The sequence below is a fragment of the Plecotus auritus genome (genome assembly GCF_963455305.1).
Source record: "Plecotus auritus genome assembly, chromosome: 3".
Taxonomy (NCBI): Eukaryota; Metazoa; Chordata; class Mammalia; order Chiroptera; family Vespertilionidae; genus Plecotus; species Plecotus auritus.
Window position 1 is genome coordinate 37,402,357 of NC_137772.1, and position 12,521 is coordinate 37,414,877.

Consider the following 12,521-nt stretch of genomic DNA (forward strand, 5'->3'; position numbering starts at 1 on the left):
CCAGGGTTATAGCAGGGAAAAAATGTTTTTCAAAAATATCCTTGGAATCTCTTCTATGACTTAGGTAAAAGTTCCTGTGGGTGGGGGGAAGGTGGGCCAGGTCTTCCCTGAAGCATCTTAAAACTCTGTGCACTGTATCATCCTCATGATTTGGAAACTTAGTTGGAGAGTGATGCCCTTTTCTGAGTTGTTTTTAAACCACAACATGACTTGAATCATCTGTGTGGTGCCAGGGCCTCACCTCTAGAGATTCTGATTTTCTAAAACATGTGTATCCTCAGAAGAGATTATGCTTGAGAAGTGTTTAGCAAAGTACTGAGTGGGTGCCCAGTAAGTGCAAGTTATGATTATTATTGTGGTTGTTAGGGTTAAGAACTCCTGATGGTGAATTTAATGCATCTCATATTCAAAAATCACAGTGGTTTGCTGCAGAATACAAACCACTCAGGCTATCACCCTGCGATTCCCCTAAGGTTTATACTGGGGATGGATGGGGAGGGAGGACTACCAGAAGTCATGGCTGCAGGCTGTTTTGTTGTTGTTTAATTGTTAAATATGTATATATTGGAGCCTCTGAAAGTCATTTCCATAATTCTAAGACAAACCCAGTGGCATTGCACTTCTCCATTTTCCTAGCATTACTCATATTTTTGAATTCCTGCCTTGTCTGAGGTTATAAATTATGTTCATTCTATCCTTGCTTTGACTATATAATATTTGAGAGCTGAAGATAAGGTGGGAGGGTGAAGAAAAATCTAGTGTTAAATATATTAAGAACTGGGCCAGAAGTTTAAAATCTGACCTTGTTATCATCACATTTCAATTTATGTTACTTGATTTTGATTTGGTTCACACACTTTCAGAGATTTTACTTAGTTTGTAACATCTCCCTCTCTCTGTGCATTATTGATTCAGTTTTGGTGTGACATTTAAGCTGATATTGACTAGAACATAAAATTGAAATTGTTATATTTTTTCAAAATGGCTAGTAATCAGTATCTAAAATCCTGCTAATTCTTTCACCATCTTCAGCTAGTGATAATAAACAATGCCATGTGAACCCTTCAGTACCTTTAAAGATGGAGACAGAAAATGTCCCCTCCAAATTGGTATCAATAAAAGAATAACAATGTTATTAAAACCTCTCAGTGTTTCAGGGAGTAAAGGAGTTAGTAAATCTGTCAGACGATCATTATTCTGAATTCCTGCTTAGGAATGTTCTCAGATCCCAACATGGCACTGCTGTGTGTAATATCCCTGGGCAAATGCATAAAATAACAGTGGTAATGAGGTGTGTAAAAACGTGCTTATCTCTTTCCACCCGTCATACTGGAGTTGGACTAAATGAAAAAGAAATCTTTAAGAGGTTAACATTTCCCAGATACAAAGCTAGTGAAGGCTTTGGAAGGTTTTGTTTGAAGAATTAGTCAACATTTGATTCCATGTAGGAGGGAGCAAACTTGCCATTCCCAGTCCCTAAACACCAACTCCAGCCCACTCGCTTCAAGATAAATCAATTTGTCAGGGCAATTGAGCACCTATGTGGTGGGATGTTCCTGGTAATTAAGGTTTATAACTGCAGCTGTTTTTGTATCTTGGCTTTTAACCTTACGTTAGTGGGGGAAGCCATCCTTAAAACATCTGGGTGCCTTGCTGAAACAATAGCATGGCTTCTGCAGTAATCTTGTATAATTTCTGGTGAATGGTAGGGTACATTTAAACAGTTCTAATGGAGTGAACAATACTGTTTTAAAGGGCTTTGATCATTACTTATCTTTCAGCTGATTATAGGAATCTTGTTGGAAGTGTTCAAAGGATTTTTAATTTTGAATCTCTTTATGTCTTCAACCTAGTGATGACACTAATTTCCCCTATTGCCTGTGAAAGGAAGCCTAGTTTTGTCCTCAGACGTTTTTTGTTCCTTATGTCATGTCTTTTGTGTATGCAGATGGGGCTGATTAATTCCAAGGCCTTTGCCACATTAAAAAATAATTTAAATAACTAGACACGGTAAAGACAACCAAAGTGTTTCTGTTTAAGGAGGAAATTACCAAAAATACAAATATGTCTATTCAATTGTTATTTTTCAGAAACAAACAGTGAGGCTACTGCTTGCTGTCCATGCTAAAAAAGTATCTCCATATTTTGGAAATTATATGATTTTCCTAAACTAACTGTCTTCTTCTTTTTTCTTTTTTTTTTTTAATATTCACTAAAAAAGGTGTGTGGGGGGGAGCTATGTTCATTTAAATGAAGTAAGTAAAAAGTGCTATGAAAGGAGACAGTGTGTCCCATATCCTAGCATCATTATGTCACACAACAGGATAGCTATTTCTGAAGGAGAAAAAGTCTCGGATGAAAATGTGGCGTTTGTGTATTCTGAAATTATTATAAGATAAAACAATGAATTAAAGGACTTACATTAGACAGTTTACTCTAACCATGAAAGCCTGTCTGCTATAATATTTAGGAGGTGACTATAATTTACTTCCTTTTTTAAAAAGCTTTGTATGTTTTATGACATTTTTGTTTGATAACAGTTGTATGACAACATTGTGTACTTTAATAGGTTAATGACAGGTGTGTAGCAACATTTGCTACTTTTTTTTTGCTCCCGAGTATCCAAACTCACCCATCTCCTCTGGTAGCCTCAGTCCCTTGCTGGGAGGTCCTCATTTTGTGTTGTCTCAGCAGGACATGGCTTCCTGGGTCTGCTGCCCACTCTGGCCTTCCCTTATGGGGCCATGTTTTGTCTGATCTTGGTTGAAGAGTGCGGGGGTGGAGAGAGGAAAGGCAGCTTCTAAGAACTAAGTTCAGGTCTAATCGTTGGACATGAACTGAGAGTTTACGTAGGTCTTTGCTTCTAGAAAGGTGACCCATAAACTAACAGCATCGGCATCATGTGGGGGCTGGTTAGAAATACAGACTCTGGGGTTCTACTCCAGACCTACCTATGGAATCCAGAGCTGCAGTTTCAAAAGATGCCTGGTAATTAATCTGTGTACATTAAAATTGAAGTGATGGTGTGGAGCATGAAATGCACACGAGATGCCCATCTAAGAATGCCCAGCTGAAACTATAGTAACCCCCAAACAAACATGTGAAAGAAATTGTGTATTTGGTTGTATATTTGGATCTTAAAACAACTCTAAAATTAAAAATTGAATATATAGTTTTAGTGGGTTTTTGTTGGTTTGTTTTATTCTGGGTACATGGAGTGTTTCAAATTTCTTGACACTCAAATCCTGTATTATTGGCTAATTAAGAATTATAGGTTTAAAATTATAGGAAAACTAAGTATTATACAACTTTAGATGAGAAATTTGAGACATTTTCTCCATATTTTATCAGATATTTCATTCAAAGCATAAGCATTTTTTTTTTCTTTTTACTGACTAGAGCCTCAAGCAGAGAGATTTTTAGTGAAAATATGGAGAATGACTTAAAAATAACTTCCACCATTTGTGGTGTTCTCAGAAGTCATATGTCTATTGATCAGGACTGACCCCAGGAAAATGGAAGATGTTTTTATATTGTGGTAAAGGAAAAACAAAAACTAAAAACCATGATTTTAAGGCTTCCAAAATGCAAATGTTCTTTTTGTGTAGGACTTCAATAGGTTTAGAAAAAATAATTTGAAAATATTTTGTTGGGATCTATGTTGAATAAATATATTAACATATATTTATTAATTACATAGTATATATGCTATATTTAATAGTATTAAATATATTATACAACTATATTTAATAATAAATTAAAATATCCCCCAGGTTTATGGTAGAAAATATCATTAACTAAGAACCTACAATACTCAATCATGAACATAAGAAATAATATGCTAGAGGTTTCAGAACCTCTCAATATAAAAGGGAAAAAATGTTTTAAGATGGTCTTTTTCTAGTTCTCTACTCCTAGAGACTATTAACTCTAACTATAAAAGAAGAAATGTAAATTTATTACATTTACACCTTTCGATGACTTATACTTTTCCAGTGTTTCAGATTTAACAAAACAAATTATCATATAATAACATCATATTTGGTCCTATTACAGCCCCATATATTGAGCTAGCCAAGCATGAGTCAATTCTATTTTCCATCACAACTGAATAGGTAAGATAGTAGTTTTTTAATTTAGAGTAGATATAAACTGACCTGGATTTTAATATTGGCTCTGGAATTTATTGCCAATTAAGGACCGGAGCAAATAACTTGTCCAGTGAACCATTCAAAAATATTTCCCAAGCACCCACCATGTGGCTGGCATTCTGCTGAACACTGGACATATGGGAAATTTAGACATGGTCCCTGAGCTCCTGGAACCTAAATCACATGCCTATGACAACCAGATTGGCTTTTAAATCATAGTCCATTAGCTTAAAAGAGTATGTTCTTTTTCTTATGTCATGCCACCTATAACATATATTATATAGAACATTTTAAAGTTCATATTTTATTTCATGTTAGTGTTTTAACTTAGATTTTTTTTAATTGAAATAACAATACTTCAAATAATCCCTTGTCTATACTTAGTATTTTAGTGTGTTCATTGCCTATCAAGAGAGCAGCATTGAGGTTTGTTCTCATTTATTTTCTAGTAACGGTACCAGGAGGTTTTCCTCAGAAATAAAGACAATGTCTTGAGCCTTTGGGTTAGGTACTTGCTTTTGCTACCCTTTTTATTCTTCTGGGCTCCTGAACTTTGCTCTTTGCTGTGCTCCGTGCATAGCTCCTTCCCCTGCTTGATAGTGGCTTCTGGCTTGAACTCTGCTTTTGCTGAGTTCATCCCTCTTTAATCATATTCACATTGGTCTGTGATAGTTTCTTCTCTCAATGGTTCTTAAAGTAACACACACTACTCCATTGCTAAACTTAGCACAGTTGTAACTTCAGATTTATTGGGTGTTTTAAGCAATATCTGTCTTTCCCATCAGAATTTGCTCTTAATGAGAACAGGGGAAAAATGCTTTTAACTCAAATTTGATTTTATATGCTTTATATAATTTGCTACATATTGGTTGATAGGATGTAAGAATTATTAATGGCGCATGCATTATTTTCTCTCTGTCCTGTTTAGAGAGAATGCTGTAGGACTTATAGGTTACACAGTCATTTGTGAGGATGTCACAGTGAGCGTTATTTCAGTGATGGCATTAGGAAACATTGAACTGTTACTTTGTAAGCTAATAGTTCTGATATAGGGTTAAAGTTTTATTTAATAATCTGCTTTGAACTAGAATGTACAAAAGAAGGAGTCACTAGTTTCCTAAATATTCTTAATTATATATAGAACATTAACCAAAGTTTAATTTTTGGAGATCATTAAAAGCATAGATTAGAGTGAAGGGTGGGCAAACATAGTATGAAAAAGGCCAAAGAGTAAATAATTTTAGGCTTTCTGGTCTATACCATCTTGTTGCAACTACTCAGCTTTGCCACAGTAGTACAGAAGAGGTCACAGATAGCGTATGAACCAATGGACATGGCTGTGTTCCAATGAAATGTTATTTGCAAAAACTGTCAGTGAACAGGATTTGTCTATCCCATGAGTTCTAGTTTGTGGACTCCTGTTTTAATATATTACAAATACACTGATCATTTCCTACGTTATCCGCAGCCCTCAGAAACGGGGAAGCCTGGGCTTGTCCTCCCAGCTGCTAAAAACTTAGTTGCGAGCTCTATATAACCTTTGGTTTTATAGAGATTTTTGACCATTTTTCTTACTCCAGAATATGGACATATATACTTCAGTCACATTATCATCATCTCTCAATTGTGAGACATCAAAGAGTGTCAGACAGTTAAACAAAATTAATCTTAGTTAAATGGTTATTTATCCTTATTTATTATTTATTTTATAAACATCATCTGAGGATATTTTTTCTCTTTCTATTTATTCTAGAGAAAGAAAAGGGAGGGAGAGTAACACTGATGTGAGAGAGAAACATCAGTAGATTGCCTCCTGTACACAGCCTGTCCAGAGATCGAACCCCCAAACTAGGTATGTGCCCTGACCAGGAATCAAACTCACAACCTTTTGGTATACAGTATGATGCTCCAACCAATTGAGCCACCCAACCAGGGCTATTTATCCATTTTTAATAAGTCCAGTGTGCATGATTTTATTCCTCTTCAAGCTCATTTTTTTTACTACACATGTTTCTCTGACAGTTAAAAATAGCTTGTACTTTTATTTTCTTCCAATACTTTTTATTTAACTAACATTTAATAGAAAATACATTTCTCACTGCTATCGGCTTAGGACCAGCACATGTTACTTGCAGATAAAGAGAAAGAAGCACCCTTGTAGGCTACATAATAGACATTTATAATTTTATATGCACTGGAACAAGGTATTAGGATAACCGTGGGGTTCTGTCTGATTTATCTCTGTACATCTCAATGGATCAATGAACTAGTCTGGTCATCCTCTTCTCATGGTGATGGGTGGAAGAACCAAAGAGCGTAAACACTCATTATAAATCAAAGTATGTTATTCTGTCAACAGAAAGGACAATTATAAAAAAGTGAGACGAGAAAACCAGAATTGTACTTACACCTCAAGAGTTCTCAGACAGAGGACTTTTAAGATCAAATATGAAAGTTAAGAATGTGGGGTGGATCTGTTAGCCCCACCGTGCCTGTATAGCCCAAGAAAGTCTTTGCATACCTAACAGGTCTTCTCAAAACTGGTCTAAACAATTAGCTATTACAAATTCCATTTTAACAATCCTATATAATAAAAGCCTAATATGTAAATCGACAGAATGGCAGAATGACTGGTCGCTATGATGCACACTGACCACCAGGGGGCAGACGTTCAATGCAGGAGCTGCCTCCGGTGGTCAGTGTGCTTCCACAGGGGGAGTGCTGTTTAGCCAGAAGCTGGGCTCATGGCTGACAAGAGCAGCAGTGGTGCCAGGAGCCTTTCCCACCTCCACTGCAGGCAGGTAGTAAGGAGTGAGGTGTCCTGAACTGTGAGAACCTCGGACTGCAAGAGGGGTGTCTGCCTGCCAGCTTAGGCTTGATCCTGGAGATTGGGCCTAAGCCAGCAGGCGGACATCCGCCTAGGGGTCCCAGACTGCAAGAGGGCACAGGCCGGGCTGAGGGAACCCGCCCCCCCAGGTGCACGAATTTCGTGCATCAGGCCTCTAGTAGATAATAACCTTAAAAGAACCTTACATAATTTGTGGTAGTGAAAAAAATATATAGAGCATGGCCATAGAGTCCTTAAAGATGTATTTTTAAATTTATTTTCTATTGACTGGTAGCTTAATTTTATAGATTAAATTTCCTTTGCTTACTTCTTATGGAATATATAAGAAGCCCATATTTATTCACTGAAAATCAGACAGAAAGTTATCTGAAGCAACACATCAGATATTTTTTTTTTACTGGTGTTTGCCAGATACACTTTATGTATTGATAGAAATGCTGTAATAACTGCTAATAACTATGTATGTTACCAGATGGGAACTTACTTAAATTATTGGAGGGATCAATTTGTAAATATATAATTTTTAACCACTGTGCTATACATTTGAAAGTAATATAAAATTATATTGAACTCAACTATAATTAAAAAATAAAAATTTAAAAATGTTGTATTAATGTTCCATGTTCATTAAAATTTTGCAGAGAACACAAAACTGCATTTTCTAATGAGATAACATGCTGAATGTATCATGCAATGTAATATCAATAATCAATTACCAAGTTACTTTACTTTTGTTTCCAGAGTTTATGGCCATCTTGTATAACTTTACATACAAAATTTTATTTATATAAATCATATTAATTTTTATAAAATTTACCAAAAAGTGCTCTGAATGGGGATGATCAAGCTATCAAACAGGAACATTAAATAGCTCTAGACCTAGAAATACTAAACATAGTTCATGATAATTTTAATATTCATGTTATAGACAACAACAAATATTTTGACTTTATCATTTATTATTAAAATACTAGAGGCCCAGTGCATGAAATTCATACATGGGTAGGGTCCCTAGGCCTGGCCGGCAATCAGGGCTGATCTTTGGGGCAACTGGAGGGGTGATCATGGGGCCCCTGCTGGCACCCGCCTTGGCTGGCCTGGGCCCTGGAGGCCAGGGGCAGCTCCGGCTTTGAGCATCTGCCCCCTAGTGGTCATTCTGCCAGTGGTGCCACTGTTCAGTTGATTTGCATATTAGGCTTTTATTATATAGGATAACTTGTTAACATAATTGACATATATATGCCCATACATATAATGTCATTTTTTTGCTTTAATTGTTAACATGATATTAAGAAAATTTATCATTAGGTACAGCATTAATTTTTTGTTATAATTTAAACATTTGGATTTTGTTTTTAAATATGTAGATTTTCATAATGTTATTATGTAGATAAGTTGCATACAAAAGTCCAGATTGCAAAAGGTGTTAACTTCTTTGATAATATAAATACTATTTGATTAGTAATTATTATTTTTGCACTCAGGATTATTATTTATTTACATTCTTGAGAGTTCTCATTTATTTCTTATTTTACTAGTATTCCTTTTTAAAATGCATATGCACATAAGTTGTATTAAATATAGATATGCTCCTTTAACTGGAACATATAAAATACAGTTTTGTAGGAAAAAAAATGATGCTTTTTTATTTTTAAAATTCACTCAAAATACCCTAAAATGAATGTCTTTTATTTATTTTAAAGTGCTTATTAACTCTCAGGGAAATCATTCTTACTTCAAACTTATTTACTATATATCATATCTTAAATCAAAAGAGTGAAATCAAAATTCTAGAATACACATTGTACTTTCATATAAAAGCCAGCTGCTGTTCTTTTTTAGTGGAATCATTTCATATACTCATGGGTCCTGAACATTTACCCATATCCGAGAGCCTTATTCCTAACCTCCGCTTTATTTACAACTGACTGGCTATCTGTGTGGGATGCCTCAGAGAAATCTCCAATGTTAATGCAACAAAAACAAAGCCCCTGATTTCCCACTCTCCTACACAGTTGTCCTTTCCTAGGACTCCCTGACTCTGTAGTTCACATTCCTATTTTTTTAACTTGTTTTTGCCAGAAAACTAGGAGTTACTCTTGACCTCCTCTCTTTCTCATGCCCCCTTTTCTAATAACCTCCTAACTTTTCTCTTTTGTATGATTTCCAATGTAGGCTTCACGTGCAGGTAAATAACCGAATAAAAATATATTTTGGCCATGTCACTTGTTTATGTTAAACTCTTCAGTGACATGCGTGATACCTAGAATCAAAGACATTACTTTTCTGAAAGACACTCTAAAATCTTTCTTTCATCCAACTATACAGACATTCCTCCCACGCCTTTTCCCACTCTGGGATGACGCTATACTGACTTTGCTTTCCTTCCTCCTCACATGCAGATCCTGCTTTCAGCAAGAAGCAGACACATCCTTAAGTTGACAGTCGATGGAACTTGTTTCCCTGCACTAAGACACTATCTCTGGGCTAGAGTGGCAAGGATCTGGTCAGAACATATGCCTTTTGCTCCTAATGTATTCATGGAGTGAATTTCACTCATAAATGTATTCCTCTAGGAAGGATTAAAATTTGAAAAATGAATAAATAAATAAACTCTCTTCAGAAGTATTGTTTTCATAAACACCTGGAATGGTTTTCCAAACTGATTGGCCTACATCTCTTTATTCTTTAAAGTAAATACTAAATTTAAGTTCCTTCTATAGGGTTTCATTACGTCTTAATTGAAATAATGTTTGACCCTTTATTTTTTCTCCACTGCACTTCTTACAACTTCTAACTATATATTAATTCCTGTACAATGTATTTACTTTCTTTTCTAGTAAATTCTATGATCAATGCGAACAAGAGACCCATTCTTTTGATTGACAGTTATAGCCCCAGTACCTAACAGCATCAGATATGTATCATAATGCAAATTTTGTGATTTAGCTTGTGACTTGGCTTTGCTTGATTGGCTACATTCTTGGGTGTTCTTTGATATTGTTTTGTTTTCTGGGTAGTTATTTTTGTCTTTAAGTTCTTAGAAATTAAATTAGACCATGCCAGTACATATGCTCACACACAGCTGTAACTAAGAATTCTCTTTGGTTATGTACTATATACTTTGGGTTTTAATTGTTCTAGATTCATGGTGAGTCTCACACACTTATATCATAAAGCACAGCTCAGAGTTTTCCTGAAGCTTGATGTGCCTTTCCCTGTATTTAAGTCAACACCCAGAAATCAAATGCCACCTTCTTAGAAAATCTTCCCTGATCTCCCTGCAATACTCCCTTTTAAATCTCAAATGTGCCTTATCTATTGCATTCATGATTGCAAAGGTTATTTCATATGATTTTAATAGTTGTTTACATTATTGTCTCATGTAGCTTATGTCTTCCTTAAGATTAAAGATCATATCCTTTGTATCCTTCTATTCCCTGTGGCACTTAAGGAAACATTTGTACATGGTCATTTCATCATTTATTTACAAATACAAATGTGTACTATCTCTGAGCCACACACCATAATAGGTCTTGGGATCAATACATGTGTGTCTAATTGAATTGAAATTTACAGCATGATATAGAAAAGCATCATCTCCTGGTGAAAGCATCATGAATACAGAACCAGCACTGTACAAGGATATGGATTGTGTGTGTACCTGAATACTCAAGCACATTTAGAGTTGTAGTAAGGGGTGAGTTGAGCATAGGGAGTTAGAGCAGAGGAATTTCTTGGTTGCTAACTCAAGTGGAATAGACTTTTGTTAGTGAAGGGAAGTCAGCTAGGTTCAGTAGTATAATGTTTGGCCATCAGAAAACCCACAGAAATAAAATATATAAAACAAGTTTTGACGTTATTTTACTATGATATTTATGAAAAATGTATGGAGTCTAATCACAAATTATCACTGTATGTAATGCAATAAGTACACTTCAACAACCCTCCAGTCAGCTACTAATTTGCTATTTTTTTTTTCTCCTCAAGACTTCATAGATTTCCAAACTGGTCAAAACGATATCTGCAGAAGTTACAGAGTATAGGAATTAAAAGCACATTAACTCTCAATCCATTAGGTTGATGTGTGCCCTGTACTTGGACTGCAAGGAAAGCCCTGGCTTTCTGCCTGATTGCCTTGCATTGCTGGGGATTCCACGTAACACCCTGCCATGACCCTCTGCAGGTATGCATGCTGCCTCAGTCTGGGTATGTTTCACATTGAATGGCACTGGCAGGCCATGTGGCTCCACAAGGAAACATAATACCTGCATTGTAGAAAGCTTTGTAATTTACATGGTATTGACTTCAGATTCAAACCTAGCCCTTGTTTTACAACAGACAACTGTGATTTTAATTTAACCTGCCAATAACATGACCATTCTAAAACAATGGTCAAAGTGAAACATTTTGAAGGAAAGTGTTTTTAAGGTAACATGAGTAGTTCCAATGTTTATATTAAATGTAACATTTGTGCAAAGATGTAAGAGATTTTTATTCTACAGCAGGTGTCTACATAAAATAAAATATTTAAATATTTAGGAGTGTCATGTGATACTATAGTATTTATCTACATTTCTAGATTCTTCTTTTTTTTTAAATCCATACCCGAGGATATTTTTCCCATTAATTTTTAGAGAGAGTGGAAAAGAGAGGGAGAGACAGAGAGAGACGCCAATGTGTCTCTCAGACACACATCAGTTGGTTGCCTCCCGCTTGCCCCTGACCAGAGCCAGGAGCCTGCCTGCAACCAATGTACGTGCCCTTGACTGGAATCGAATCCAGGACTCTTCAGTCTGCAAGCCAATGCTCTATCCACTAAGCCAAACCAGCTGGTGCTCTAGATTATTCTTTAAGTAATCTTCAGCCTAACGCCCCTACAAGTTTGGGCAAGCCAAAGAACTCCTCCCTGTGTCCACATCAGAACACATTTCAGACTCACTTTGGGAACACATCTATATCTATATCTATATCTATATCTATATCTATATCTATATCTATATCTATATCTATATCTATATCTATATTTATATCTATATCTATATCTATCTATATCTATATCTATATCTATATCTATATCTATCTATATCTATATCTAATCTATATCTATATCTATATAACTAATATGCTAAGTGTCCAACCATCCAACAAGTTGCTATGACACACACTGACCACCAGGGGGCAGATGCTCAATGCAGGAGCTGCTATGACGTGCACTGGCCATTTACAGAGAAACTGCACTGTGGGCCTGGCACCCACAAAGCAACACTCGGCTTCCCCCAAGTGAGACACAGGCCCCACTACCATCCAGGAGCGACACTCCACCAAATAGCAGCCAACACTGCTGAGACTCCATGGCACAAAATGTAGCCCACAGCCCAGCCCAGCCCAGAAACAGTGGTTGTGAGCTTTAGGTAATGACGTCATGTGGCAACACCCAGCTTCCTCTCCCTAGCGACGACTAGCCTCCTTGCAGTTTCTTCAGCCCAGGAATATGACTTGCTTTATAGCCAGGTGGAAAC